Below are 12,420 nucleotides of genomic sequence, written 5' to 3' on the forward strand. Positions count from 1 at the left end.
GGAAAAACGTCAGTGGAGTAAACTTTTATAGATATTTACACATGCAGTGAGGGAGGAGAATGATTAGTAAACATGCACGTTATAGAAAGCCTCAGAACATGGTGGCGTGTGGTTTGTATTACACAAATAACAACATTAATATTGTTTTTTTTATTAAATATTGTTTTCAAAATCGGCTACAGGCCACCATGCCAGGAATGGTCGTTCGATTAGAAGGGTTGTTTAGCTCGCTTCCATTCCTTCTGGCGTAAATGCCCAGGACTTGGAGGCGAACCCTATCAGTACGCTGTTGAAAGCTTCCACGGAGGAAGTCGGGGACCCGGGGGACAGATGACTGATGTCTTTGAGGAGCCGCGGGCTTGAAACAATGTTTCGGAGCTTGTTGTAAGCTGGGGCTCTGGAATAAGCACACAGCTATGATGAATGCCATTCAGAAGTATTTTTATTTCTCCTACGTGAGAATGGCAGGAGAGGTGTACTGGACAAGGAACGGTGCAATGAACTTACCCTCAGTCAACCATGCACGGTCAGAAAGTGGCTGGTGCAGGCACTCGCTGAACGGTCCGTCGTGGCCATCGTGCTTGTCCACCACGTGGTTCATCAAACTGAGCCCCATACTTACTAGGAGTGGGCCTTTGCCATCACCCAGCGCTGCAGTAGAACAGGTGGTTGGTGATTGGCTGCACCCACACCTGCAGTTCCTTGGACTCACTCTTCCGGCTCGCTCCTTGGAGCTTCTTCTTCAAGCCTTGAAAAGTGTACAATTGTTAGCTATACATCAGAAGTGTCCACTGCCGTATAGAAATTTGTCGGGTAGTCGGGTATGGCCGTGACTATTTCAATGTCTGTAAACATACTATGTCTACGACATTATTTCCGGAAGACATACAAATAGCTTTCAATTAGTATTTTGAGAGCTTCAGGTATCATGTCGGCTTTTACGCTTTTCCAAGTCGGGGTGCTTCACAAGTTCTACCTGAAAAAAATCATTCTATGTTCGACGTGTGGGGTGTGTGCTCAAGATTCCAATGTGTATGGTTTGTGCTCCAGAGTTTGACGGGTGACGGGTGGTGGATTTCGAACTGTTGTTCTCTCGTAAAGTTAAGAAACAAACTTTAATTTGAGCATTGTCTTATTCTGTATGTAAGCAAGGTATTTCTTGACCGGTGTCCTGTGCACCAGACTGGGTATGGGTTCAGGCGTACATTGTTTGGTCTCGTTCTCATTCCCACGGTGATAGTAGCACCAAGGAGCAACTCTTCACGCTAGTGACTCACTATTGCTGTGAAATAATCTATGAAAAGCAACGTTTGAATATCTCTATACTAATCCCCAGTCTTGATTCAAACCATATTTTAAAGGTTCCGTTTCGCTGTCTTTAAACAAAGTGTTCCACAATGCCATGGGCGTACAGGTCGTAAAAATGACCTTTTGTGTCGGAAAACGCATTAATTTTGTTGTATCAAAGACCTTAAAATGGTTATCTCCTTTTACTCCATTACATCCAGTGAGAACATCAATATTTCTACGAAGGATGTCAAAATAATAAATAAAATATTTTGACGGGTGAAGCCTTTTGGAATCACCGTCATACACATAAAAGTAATTTATAATGTTATTTTGACCACGGATTGTCGGATTAGTCACTGCCTGTCAGTAAATAAAATGAAAAAAATAAATAATAGGAAACCAACATTTGTCAATATGCCACGTGTCGAAGTAGTGCTTTGTGCCCGTTTCTTCGGTCCTCACGTGGTGCTCGGCGCCTGGGTGACGGTCTGCATATAAGGGGTTGTGTTGTAAAGAACACGAAATAACGTAGCTGGTTAACCTTACAGAGAGCCAGAAAAGAACAGTTAGGTGGGCAGCCTATGTTGAACGTTTCACATACCCGAGATGAAAGAGCCAATAGTGAAGTCTTCCTTCTTGAGCTTGGTGAGGCCACAGACGAAGGCCACCTTTTCCATGGCGTTGCTGGAGGGCACCTCTTCTGACTGATCACAATGTGTATGCATTCATTAGTTCAACAGTCACCGTACTGCGGTCTGATCGCAAGGTTCTTAGAAATATCACGCTTAAGGGGACGATAAAAATGATTTTAATTCTTCGAAACAAAGGGGTGTGTGCCACAGAGAGGCCTTTTGTTTTGGTTAGTAAATCTTACCTCACCGACTTGCACCTGGTCAATATGAATGACCCTTTTAGTGAAAAACCCGAGACTGTGGTAAAGACAAACGACGACAAGGAAGAGAAGGAGAACGTCTCAAACACAGATAAAGTTTTATTGAGGAAAGAACCCTTTATAATAGGGTTGAAAAAAAAGGAAGGAAAGGGAACCCTTCTTCACGTCACCTCTCTCCACAAAAGGCACGACACCACCTCCCTCCACAAAAGACACGACACCGGATTTCTAACAATGGGGTAAAACCAACAAAAGAACTGACAGCACCAAAGACGACACATCATTAAAGAAAACACGCTGAGAAAATTACAGATTGCAGTGGACCTTTCACTGAGAAAGCCAGCTATAAGACTACACATACACAAAAAAGAAAATAATGTTGACAATACCATTAGAGATTTAGAAATCGCTTCCATTCCGCATCTAAAGACTGTGGGGTCTTGTCAGCCCCCCTCTCGTCGACAACCGGACGCTGGCGCCTGAGGACTCGTTTTCGGATGCCGCCTTGGCGAGGGCGGCGCCTTTGAAGCTTGGTGCCCGAGAACCTCCTGCCTCGGGACCCATCTGGAAGACGTCGGCGGCGTTGGCAATGGACATCCAGGAACCCCCTCCCTGACAGCGTCGGCGCCCGAGGCCCTGCACGTGCTACGGCAGAGCCAGACGGGGAGCTCCAGCGAGAGACCGCCCAAGATGGAAAAGAAGAGGCTCCGGTCGGTCTGGTACGCGGTGACAGCGGGAACGGCGGGGAGGGCTCGGACGGCGGGGAATAGGAAGGGGACTCTTGCGCGGGAAACGGGCCACGACGGACGTACGCGCTGGTGGCGACCGCGCCGCCGGCTCAAGCGACGGCCCGGTGACATGGTTCGGATTCAGACCCCGGAAGCGACCCTCGACGGCGACGTCCACAGGACGTGGTGTGGACTAACACCACACGGACGATCGGCATGCAGCGAGCAGTGGCGGCGCACCCCCTCTAGGTTTCCTCGATCACCTGTCCCGATCCCGAAACCCCCCAGCAGAATGTGAGTGGAATAAACCCCTTCTGCCGAGAGCTATGCGTTTGCTGTGTCACGTTCATCCGGAGCCAGGGGCCTGGGAAATCGGACGAGAACCCTACAAGACAAAGGAGGCTTGTTCACTGCATTCCCATGCTACGTTATTGCGATTAACTCTTTCAGCAGGCACTTGTGGTCGTTTTTTTTTTTTTTGTTACAATTGTGGCTGTCGAGTTCCATAAAGGCACGCAATTCCTACACTCCTGAATATGCTTCGAAACCTCGGAATATGGATGCTTGTTTTTGACACATCGTTTTTTTGTCCGCCTAGTCTATCTTTTAGACAACGCTTCGTTTGATCTATAAAGCACAAACCACAATCAAGAGGGATGTTGTAGACTATACCTGAAATACATCTAACACACTTTTCCCTGTGTTTTTTTAAAGAACCTTTCAGGGCGGGAGCGATATCAAGGATTTGTATTATTCATTCCAACCAGCCATTTTGCTTCGATTTGATATCAGATGTTGAACCGTTTCATCCCAAAGTTTGCACGATTTGTTCCCTTGATATCAAGGATTTGTATTATTCATTCCAACCGGCCATTTTGCTTGGATTTGATATCAGATATAAAAAAGTTTCATGGTAAAGGTTGCACGATTTTTTCTCTATATATCAAGGATTTGTGTTATTCATTCCAACGAGCCATTTTGCTTGAATTTGATATAAAATGTTGAACCGTTTCATCCCAAAGTTTGCACGATTTGTTCCCTGGATATCAAGGATTTGTATTATTCATTCCAACCAGCCGTTTTGCTTGGATTTGATATCAGATATACAAAAGTTTCATGGTAAAGATTGCACGCTTTTTCTCTATATATCAAGGATTTGTATTATTCATTCCAACCAGCCATTTTGCTTCGATTTGATATCAGATGTTGAACCGTTTCATCCCAAAGTTTGCACGATTTGTTCCCTGGATATCAAGGATTTTGTATTATTCATTCCAACCAGCCATTTTGCTTGGATTTGATATCAGATATAAACAAGTTTCATGGTAAAGGTTGCACGATTTTTTCTCTATATATCAAGGATTTGTATTATTCATTCCAACGAGCCATTTTGCTTGAATTTGATATCAGATTTTCGACCTCTTCATGGTAAAGTTTGCACGACTTTTTCCCAGGATGTCAAGGATTTGTATAATTCATTGTAACCAGCCATTTTGCTTGAATTTGATATCAGATATTCAGCCGTCTCATGGTAAAGTTTGCACGATTTTTTCCCTGAATATCAAGGATGTGTATCATTCATTCCAACCAGCCATTTTGCTTTCTTGGGTCCGCTCGTTTCAAGAGGAGCATTTAGTTCGGTTTCAGTCCCGGTCTGGTATAGAGATCAATGATTTTCTAAGGATACTTGAACTGTATCTAAAGTCGACAGTGGTAAACTATGATGAGCGGAAATACATTCAACGTCAAGGCGAATGTATTGGTTCGGCTGTCGCCCCAGCCTTTTCAGAAATATACCTCCGGAGCTTACACCTAAAATTGCATGAGATGATCAAACATTATTACCCGAACTCAGTACTTATTATAAGGTCCATGGATGACATATTGGTATGTGTCCGTGACTTGGCCCTTGCTCGTTTCATTGAGAATACTGTGTACAGGGAGGCACCGGAGTTGAAGTTTTCTATTAAAAAGCCAGCCAATAACGTACTTCAGTATTTAGACGTCCAGCTCAGATTGGTCCCCGGTTTATGTTGGTTGTATGGCAAAGAAAAGGCTATACCAGTACTTCCCTTTGATAGTTGCCATTCAAAGCATGTCAAGGCAGGATTGGTTTGAAACATGAGTAAAACCGCGCTTCAAAAGTCATGTTGGCACACCATTATGACGTCGATTCAAATTGTGTTTTCCCGGCTAAAGGGTGGAAAGTATCCTCAAGATTTTATTTGCAAGCAGCTTTCGTTCATTGTTGCAAAAGACAAACAAATTAGGAAAATGCCCGAGCACAAAAAGCTTGTAGTCGTACCGTTTTTTCATAAAATTTCACACAATTTAAAATCAGTTGGTGATAATTTTGGTTTACGCATGGCGTTTAGCACAGATAGCAGTTTGAAGCGGTTAACTCTGTTCGCTTCCGCCCAGGAAGGTTGTTTAAAAACACAAAGGGAAATCTGTGTTACATGTATTTCAGGTATAGTCTACAAGATCCCTCTTTGATTGTTCTGTGTGCTATATAGGTCAAACGAAGCGTTGTCTTAATGATAGACTAGGCGAAGATAAACGATGTGTCAAAAACAAGGATCTATATTCTGAGGTATTCAAGCATATTCAGGAGTGTAGGAATTGCGTGCCGTTATGGAACTCGACAAACACAATTGTACTAAAAAAGAAAAAACGACCACAAGCGCTTGCTGAAAGAGTCAATTGCAATAACAAAGCATGGGAATGCAGTGAACAAGCCTTCTTTGTCTTTAGATGCAGAATGAAAGCGATTTCTAAATCTCTAATGGTATTGTTAACATTATCTCCTTTTTTGTGTATTCATAGTCTTATAGCTGACTTTTTCAGTGAAAGGTTCAGTGCAATCTGTAGTTTTTCTAGCGTGTCTTCTTTTTTTTAATGATGTGTCGTCTTTGGTGCTGTCAGCTCTTTTGTTAGTTTGACCCCATTGTTAGAGGTCCGGTGTCGTGTCTTTTGTGGGGAGAGGTGGTGTCATGTCTTCTGTGGAGAGTGGTTGTGTCGTGTTCTGCCGTTGGTAAACAGGGCAAGCAATTATGTCCTTTAAGTTAGTAAGGCTATGCCATTTTTTTATCTTTAGAGCCCATTCCTATACTAGCTAACATGCTTCACAGCGGCTTGTAGTAGTGGAAGGTGAGCTCCGAGAATGTTGCGACGTTGATGGACTTGAGCAACCTCAGGGTAGTCGCAACAGCGGCTCCTGAAAACAGAATTCGCGCACAAATGAAGATATTTCCTGCTGCTTTGCCACTCACCTGAAGTTGGCTCCACCACCGCTCCACGTGGTGCTGTGCACATGTACTCGTTATCTTCACTTCAGTGGACTGGATTACGATGGTGTTTCGGCAAGGGGCAAGGGGCAAGGGAGGTGCGACACACTTTGGAGAGCTCCAGGAGGCGACCCTCAAATACAATAAATTTGCGCTCCTTCTGGGGTGGCACCAGTTCACGGTCACTGAAAATGAAAATACAACTGTAACACACACTTGAACTTCCCTAAAAGTGTTACCTCATGAAGCTTTCTTCTGTAAAGAGCACGTAGGTGGTGTCGGGTTCACCAGGACCATCAGGCTCACCCATATCTTCGTCTGCAATCTAAGGACGTTTGAAACGGTCATGAGTTTGCATAGCATAGTATGGACACACTTCCGACTTGGCTGTCCTCTTAAAGACAGCTTTGAATGCTAAGTGAGGGCCAAGCTTTCGTCTCGGACCGTCACACCGAAATAAATGTCCGGTGTGACTGTTTCCTTCCGGTCTAACCATCTCATTGTCTTTGAGGCATGTGCAGCTCTTCACCTGGGTCAGTATCGTACTCGGCTTCGAAACAAATGTCCGACTCCTCCATATCGGTACTCGTGTCGCTCTCTCCGTTGGTGCCCATGTCACTGTATGAGGAATCGTCCGACGTGTCCTCCAGCTCACCATCGTCTGCATTCCATGGCCTGTCCAGCCGTTCACTGGGGCTTACCTGTCCTGCGCTGTGGTTGCCCTCAGGTGGTATGGGAGTGGACCTGCGACGGCTGTCTGAACATCCCTGCTGAGCTCGTCCGGGGCTCGCAGGCCGGAGGTCGTGCTGGGGATTGGCGAAGAGTGGCAGGTTGCACTGGACTAGGAAGCGCTCCTTGGGACTTTCCGCCTGGTTGTGGTGTGGGGGCACCGAACACAAATGTCCGGTGGACGGTTCCCTCTGGTGTAACCATCTGATTGTCTTTGAAGCATGTGCAGCTCCTCACCTGGGCGATTGCTGCTCTAAGCTTCGAAATGAATGTCCGACTCCCTAATGTCGGTGCTCATTTCGCTCTTTCCGTTGGTGCCCATATCGCTGTCAGAGGGGTCATCTGACGCATCCTCCACCTCACCATTTTTGCCGGCATTACAAGGCCTATCCCGCTGTTCACTGGGACTTACCTGCCACGCGCTGTGGTCGTCCTCAGGGGGTATAGGCGTGGACCTACGATAGCTGCCCTGAACGTCACTGTTGAGTTGGTCCAAGGCTCACAGGGTGGAGGTCGTGCTGGGAATTGGTGAAGGTAGTCGAGCTCGCAGTGCTGTGGCAGGTTGCACTGGACTGGGAAGCGCTCCTGGGAACTTCCTGCCTGATTGTGGTGTGAGGGCAGCCGCATTGCACCCAAGGTTGACCTGGCACCTGGATATAGAACACATAACTTAAGCTCAGTAAAACTTTCGCATGAAATGCTGGTGAGATTGCGGCGTATTCCTAAAACACCTACTTTAAGTATTCAGTTATACTCACACACGGGTATGACAGAATCTGCAGTGTCCGCATCTGTCGCCTCTGTTTATGTGCCAACAGTTGCACGAGGGGCAGAGCACCTGCAGCAGTGAGCCTACAACACAGATTGCAAGAAGTACTAAGTACGGTCTAAATCTCTAGCATGCAGTGGCAACTGTACACATAGTCAGCTGAACAGGAGAGCATCCGACAGCCTACAAACAAATGCCATGGTTTCAAACACTTGAATGTGCCTCCTGCCTGACATAGTCATCCACAGGTGCAGCCGCTTGGTCTTTGTTTGGTTCTGCCAGTTGCTAAGTGCAGAGGACATTATAGTGAAATATGCAATTTACGCCTAATGTACATGCGCACTGGGGACCAAAGTAGCGGCAGCAGAAAACTCGCTGCATAGGGGTTTCCAACTCGGCTGACACAGATAGGCACAGGTGCTGGCCTTGTTGTTCCGGTTATCAGCTGGTTGGATTGCACAGAAGAGAATGCGTTCTAAATGTTTGACATTTCTTCATTCAAATCTTGGTGGCGTGGGTGGACAAAACTGAAGGCAAGTGGCCCATACCCGTAGGTGCTAATCACTGGCCAAAGTGATGTAGGATGTTTGTAATTGCTGGATGCAAAATATTAACTTATGAGCTGGAACTCGCTTACCAGCGTTACAACAATTTTCAGTTAAAATAGAACATTTCTTAAACGATACAATGCGCCACCAGAAACCTAAGCGTAGCATAGTGAACAATTATCCCTAGAAGTTTGACTTACCGATGATGCTGCACTTGGTGCTGTTGCACTCGGTAGGATTAGCGTCGAGACCGTCCCGCGTCTCAGTCGTGGACGTTTAGCACACCCGGTGCGAATCTCGAAGGCCTCCGGAGCAAAATGACGAGAACATACCTGGACACGTTTGTCGCTACGCGAACGCCCGATTGCCTCCAGCCAATTAACATTCAGCTTGTCATCTTTTAGGGCGGCATGGCTGCTGAACGACCACTAATCCGGTAACGACGCCAGTTTGCAGAAGCTGACATCTCAAAAGAGCCGGCATTTGCACGTACGAGCAAAAAAAAAAAAAAAACACGCTAATTAAGCAAAGTTGACCCAGGAAAACAAAACGAAAGTTACAAACTGCGCTATAAAAGCAAAAATCCTGCGTCACTTTTTATCACTAACACTTTTGACAGCTGCTAAACACATACTACTTCACGTCAGGAAGTCTCGCTCAAGCACGTGGGTCAACAAAAAGCACTCACTTAGACGAAACGAACGAAGTAGGCGCGACAGCCGGGAGTAAACTTCGGCTGCTTCGGCGGCCACGGAAAGAATGGCGAAGCTTTTGTTTGTTGTGGTATGGAATTAAAACCGCAGTGCCCGTCTTGTAAATCTTTTGCAAAAAATGATGATTCATTACACGGGTTATTCTTTAAACGTAAAATATGCGCTCAAAAGGAAACTGTAACGTATAACAAAGGTTTAACAACCAAGATCTAAGCTGTCAATCAAACTCTTAGCCAATGAGATATATAGCAGCCAATTTGGGCTAAACGTCACGGAACCCCACCTTCGTGGCGCTCGATTTAAAATGCACGAAATAGCCTCAAACTGAAATCAGTCTCACGTAATAAATATTGCTGTAAAATTTTTTTTTTTTTTCTGGAGGAAAACTTGCTTTTTGACATGCTTGTACCAATTGGTCTGTTTAAAAAAAACGTGTTTTTCTTTGCATTTACCCTTTAGAACCTCTAGAAACGAGTAGGGAGGCTCAAGTGAGGGTGGGTGCAACTGCTAGATCGGCGATCGCGGGACATGGACGCCATTTAATTGCTAAATTTTGCTGGGGGTCTATGGAGCAAAGGGTCATTTTTTTTCCTAACTCAGGTCATAAGAGCCCAATAAGGTGCTTGAATATTTTACGCAAGGTATAAATAATTACTTTTCAATAGCCACCAGTTTTGTTCCGATAGGCTAAATATTTATTTAATGCGAAAGATGGTAAATTCCGCCATCTTGGACGTTGCTGCTTGTCTGGCAACCCTGCTTTCTTCTTTCGACGTTTGCAATTCCCGGAGCGAGAAGGAAGCGAGAAAGGCTGCGCCAAGGCGTTCGTTGCTTGCAATGGGAGGCGAGAGGAGGAAAGGCGCACGGATCAACCAGAGCAACGGAGCGGGCGTCTGCTCTCGTGGTTACCGCGGTGTCGGCGCTGGTACGGGTATTTATTCTGGTACATTGGCGTTCTGTTGACGTTGTGAGCATGAAGATACGTACTGTTGTAGACATTTTTGTGTGCGTAGTGCCGATTGTGGATCTCCGGTACCATTCGTGGTTGCTTCCACGTTTCTCGAAGCGCACAGCCGATACCAACGTTAAAGAAAAAGAAAAAAAGAAAGAGTTACCTTTGGTTTTTATTCAGCCTAAGAATTTCCCCTAAGCACAGCACATTTTCAAATTGCGAAATGCAGTCAACATTTTTTTCCTCCTTCAGTTTGACATTGCACTCAAATGACGATTCATTTCGTCCGCAAAACAAACCAGACGTGGCGGGCGGTTTGAATTGCTGTCACAATAATTGCTCAACGCATGTATATATTGAATGAATAAAACAAGCTCTTTTGTTGAAATTTTCGTCTGACTGATTTGTACTTCAATCTGTGAAGATTAGAAAGAAGGCGAATGATCGTTAACTACCTGTCACGCTTTCGGCTCTTCAAAACGAAACCGAAATCAGCTTCCTGCTGTTCACTCGTTTTTACTTTTCTTTTAGTTTAAGGATTGTTTCACTACCTTAATTGTTTACGTTATTAACCCACAATAAATAAATTCCAGCTATGCTTTGTAGTCACAGCTCCTTTCCATTTTATTTCACAATAATACTGTTTGCAGAGATTAGGCGATACGTTCGTCAAGATATGGTTCTCACAATCGCGCACGACCGCGCACTGCCTGAGCCGTCTTGCTGCAGTAAGACTGCTTTCGTGTTTAGTTGTGTAGACAAACCTAATTGAAATTATCCTGCGACCCGACCTGCAACCCTGTGAACTGCCTGCACGTCTGTGTCAACCAGAAGCACTGAAAAGGCATAAGGCGGTGAGTATTGCTTTCGCAATCGGTTTCTGTTAACTTCAAAAAATCGAATTCTTCTCTTTTCCGCTTAGATTGAACCATCGGGCAATAAATAAATAAAATAATAAACAGCACGACACAATATCTCAGTCAGGCTGAGTTTTTGTGCCGTGTTATTCATTATTTTATTTCTCTCTTATTTCGGAGTTCAATCCAAGATGTTTCCTAATCATACTTTCGCTTCTTGCACCTCTTTTGAACTACTTTGACTAATTATTTTCCAGGCACAATGCCTGGTTGTGCTGCCTTTAACTGCACTAATAGTGCAGCTAAGGGCTTCACCATGCACCACTTCCCTTCGGAGATGAACAAGAGAACAGTGTGGGCGGTGAAAGTGAACCGAAGAACAGCTGACAACCAGTTGTGGATTCCCGACACCACATCCTGCTTGTGTGAAGTAAGATGACTTCTCAGTTATGAAAGAGTGGAAGGGCAAAAATCACGCTTTATTTATCCGTACATACCGAAACGAAGTGCTGCTTGATAATGAAAAATAAACGTGATGAATAAAACTTGCTATTTAAACCATTCGTGCTTAATGTAGACTCAACAACACCTCACACCAAAAATAGTACTTGGTATAAATAGATAACAATCAGACCCATACATAAACTAAAAATAACCTAGAAAAAAAAATTCCTTTCCGAAAAACTTTGGCAGCAGGGACTGTTATACAGCACAATCAGTATACATGCAATCAAATCAAAAAGAGCAAGATAATACAGACAATCCAATTTAGGTGGCAGAAACATAGCCCATTCTCGCTAAAACTGTGGCACTCTGCAAGTTACTTCCACCACAATACCTGCAGACAAAGTATTTCTAGCAACATCAGTCTGCATGATGCGTGCAGCAAGAAAGCAGCTCGGATGTATTTATTTATTTGGAATACTACTGCCTTCTGTGTAGAAGGCTTCGTATGACCAGGCATTTTTTTAACAATACACAAAAATATGACAAAAAAATCTTTCACAAAAAATTGTGAACCACAGAAGAACAAAACAAAAACGAATATAAAAAGAAAAGGTATAGCATGAAATAGGGCTTGAAAAAAAAAATAAAAGCAAGTATACATAGCAGCTATAAACACACTTCACTTGCAAATACTGAAAAAAGAACAGCTACACGTGGGATGAATGTAACGGATATGATTGCACGACACAAAGTTCAATCCGCGAAGCGTTCATGATTATTGAGCCACAGTATGACACACCACGGGTTCTTGAAATTTAGTTTTTGTTTTATTCTTGTTGTTTCCCTTTTTTTTTTTCTGTAGTAATGCGTTTGCGGGGGGGGGGGGGGGGGAGACTTGTAGAGTTGGACTGCCCATTCTCACACACAAGTACACATGTGCTTAAGTGAGACGATTCTGGAAAATGTATCTTGAAAGAAACCTGGAATAAACTATTCTATTCTATTCTAATAACCAAACTACTTCTGAAAAAAAATTACCATGAGGTTTCTATCATCACATAAACATCAAAAGGTTAAACTTCACAAAAAGTTGTGTTCTCTTTTCTGCCCCAGTCTCAGGTTTACAATCATGTTCAAGAAATCATGTTCTCAAGCTGCATGGTCCAACTACATGTTTCTCTTGTATCAGAAATATATAGGACATCAAA

The 12,420-nt window shown here is 44.2% G+C and overlaps 1 pseudogene; it reads right to left on the reverse strand.

The window, feature by feature from the left end:
• Positions 1-208: 208 nt before the first annotated feature.
• On the reverse strand, positions 209-1,991 carry LOC115308366 (annotated as a pseudogene).
• Between the last annotated feature and the right edge of the window lie 10,429 nt (positions 1,992-12,420).

Source organism: Ixodes scapularis, unplaced genomic scaffold, assembly GCF_016920785.2.
Source record: "Ixodes scapularis isolate PalLabHiFi unplaced genomic scaffold, ASM1692078v2 PGA_scaffold3__209_contigs__length_174095766, whole genome shotgun sequence".
Lineage (NCBI taxonomy): Eukaryota > Metazoa > Arthropoda > Arachnida > Ixodida > Ixodidae > Ixodes > Ixodes scapularis.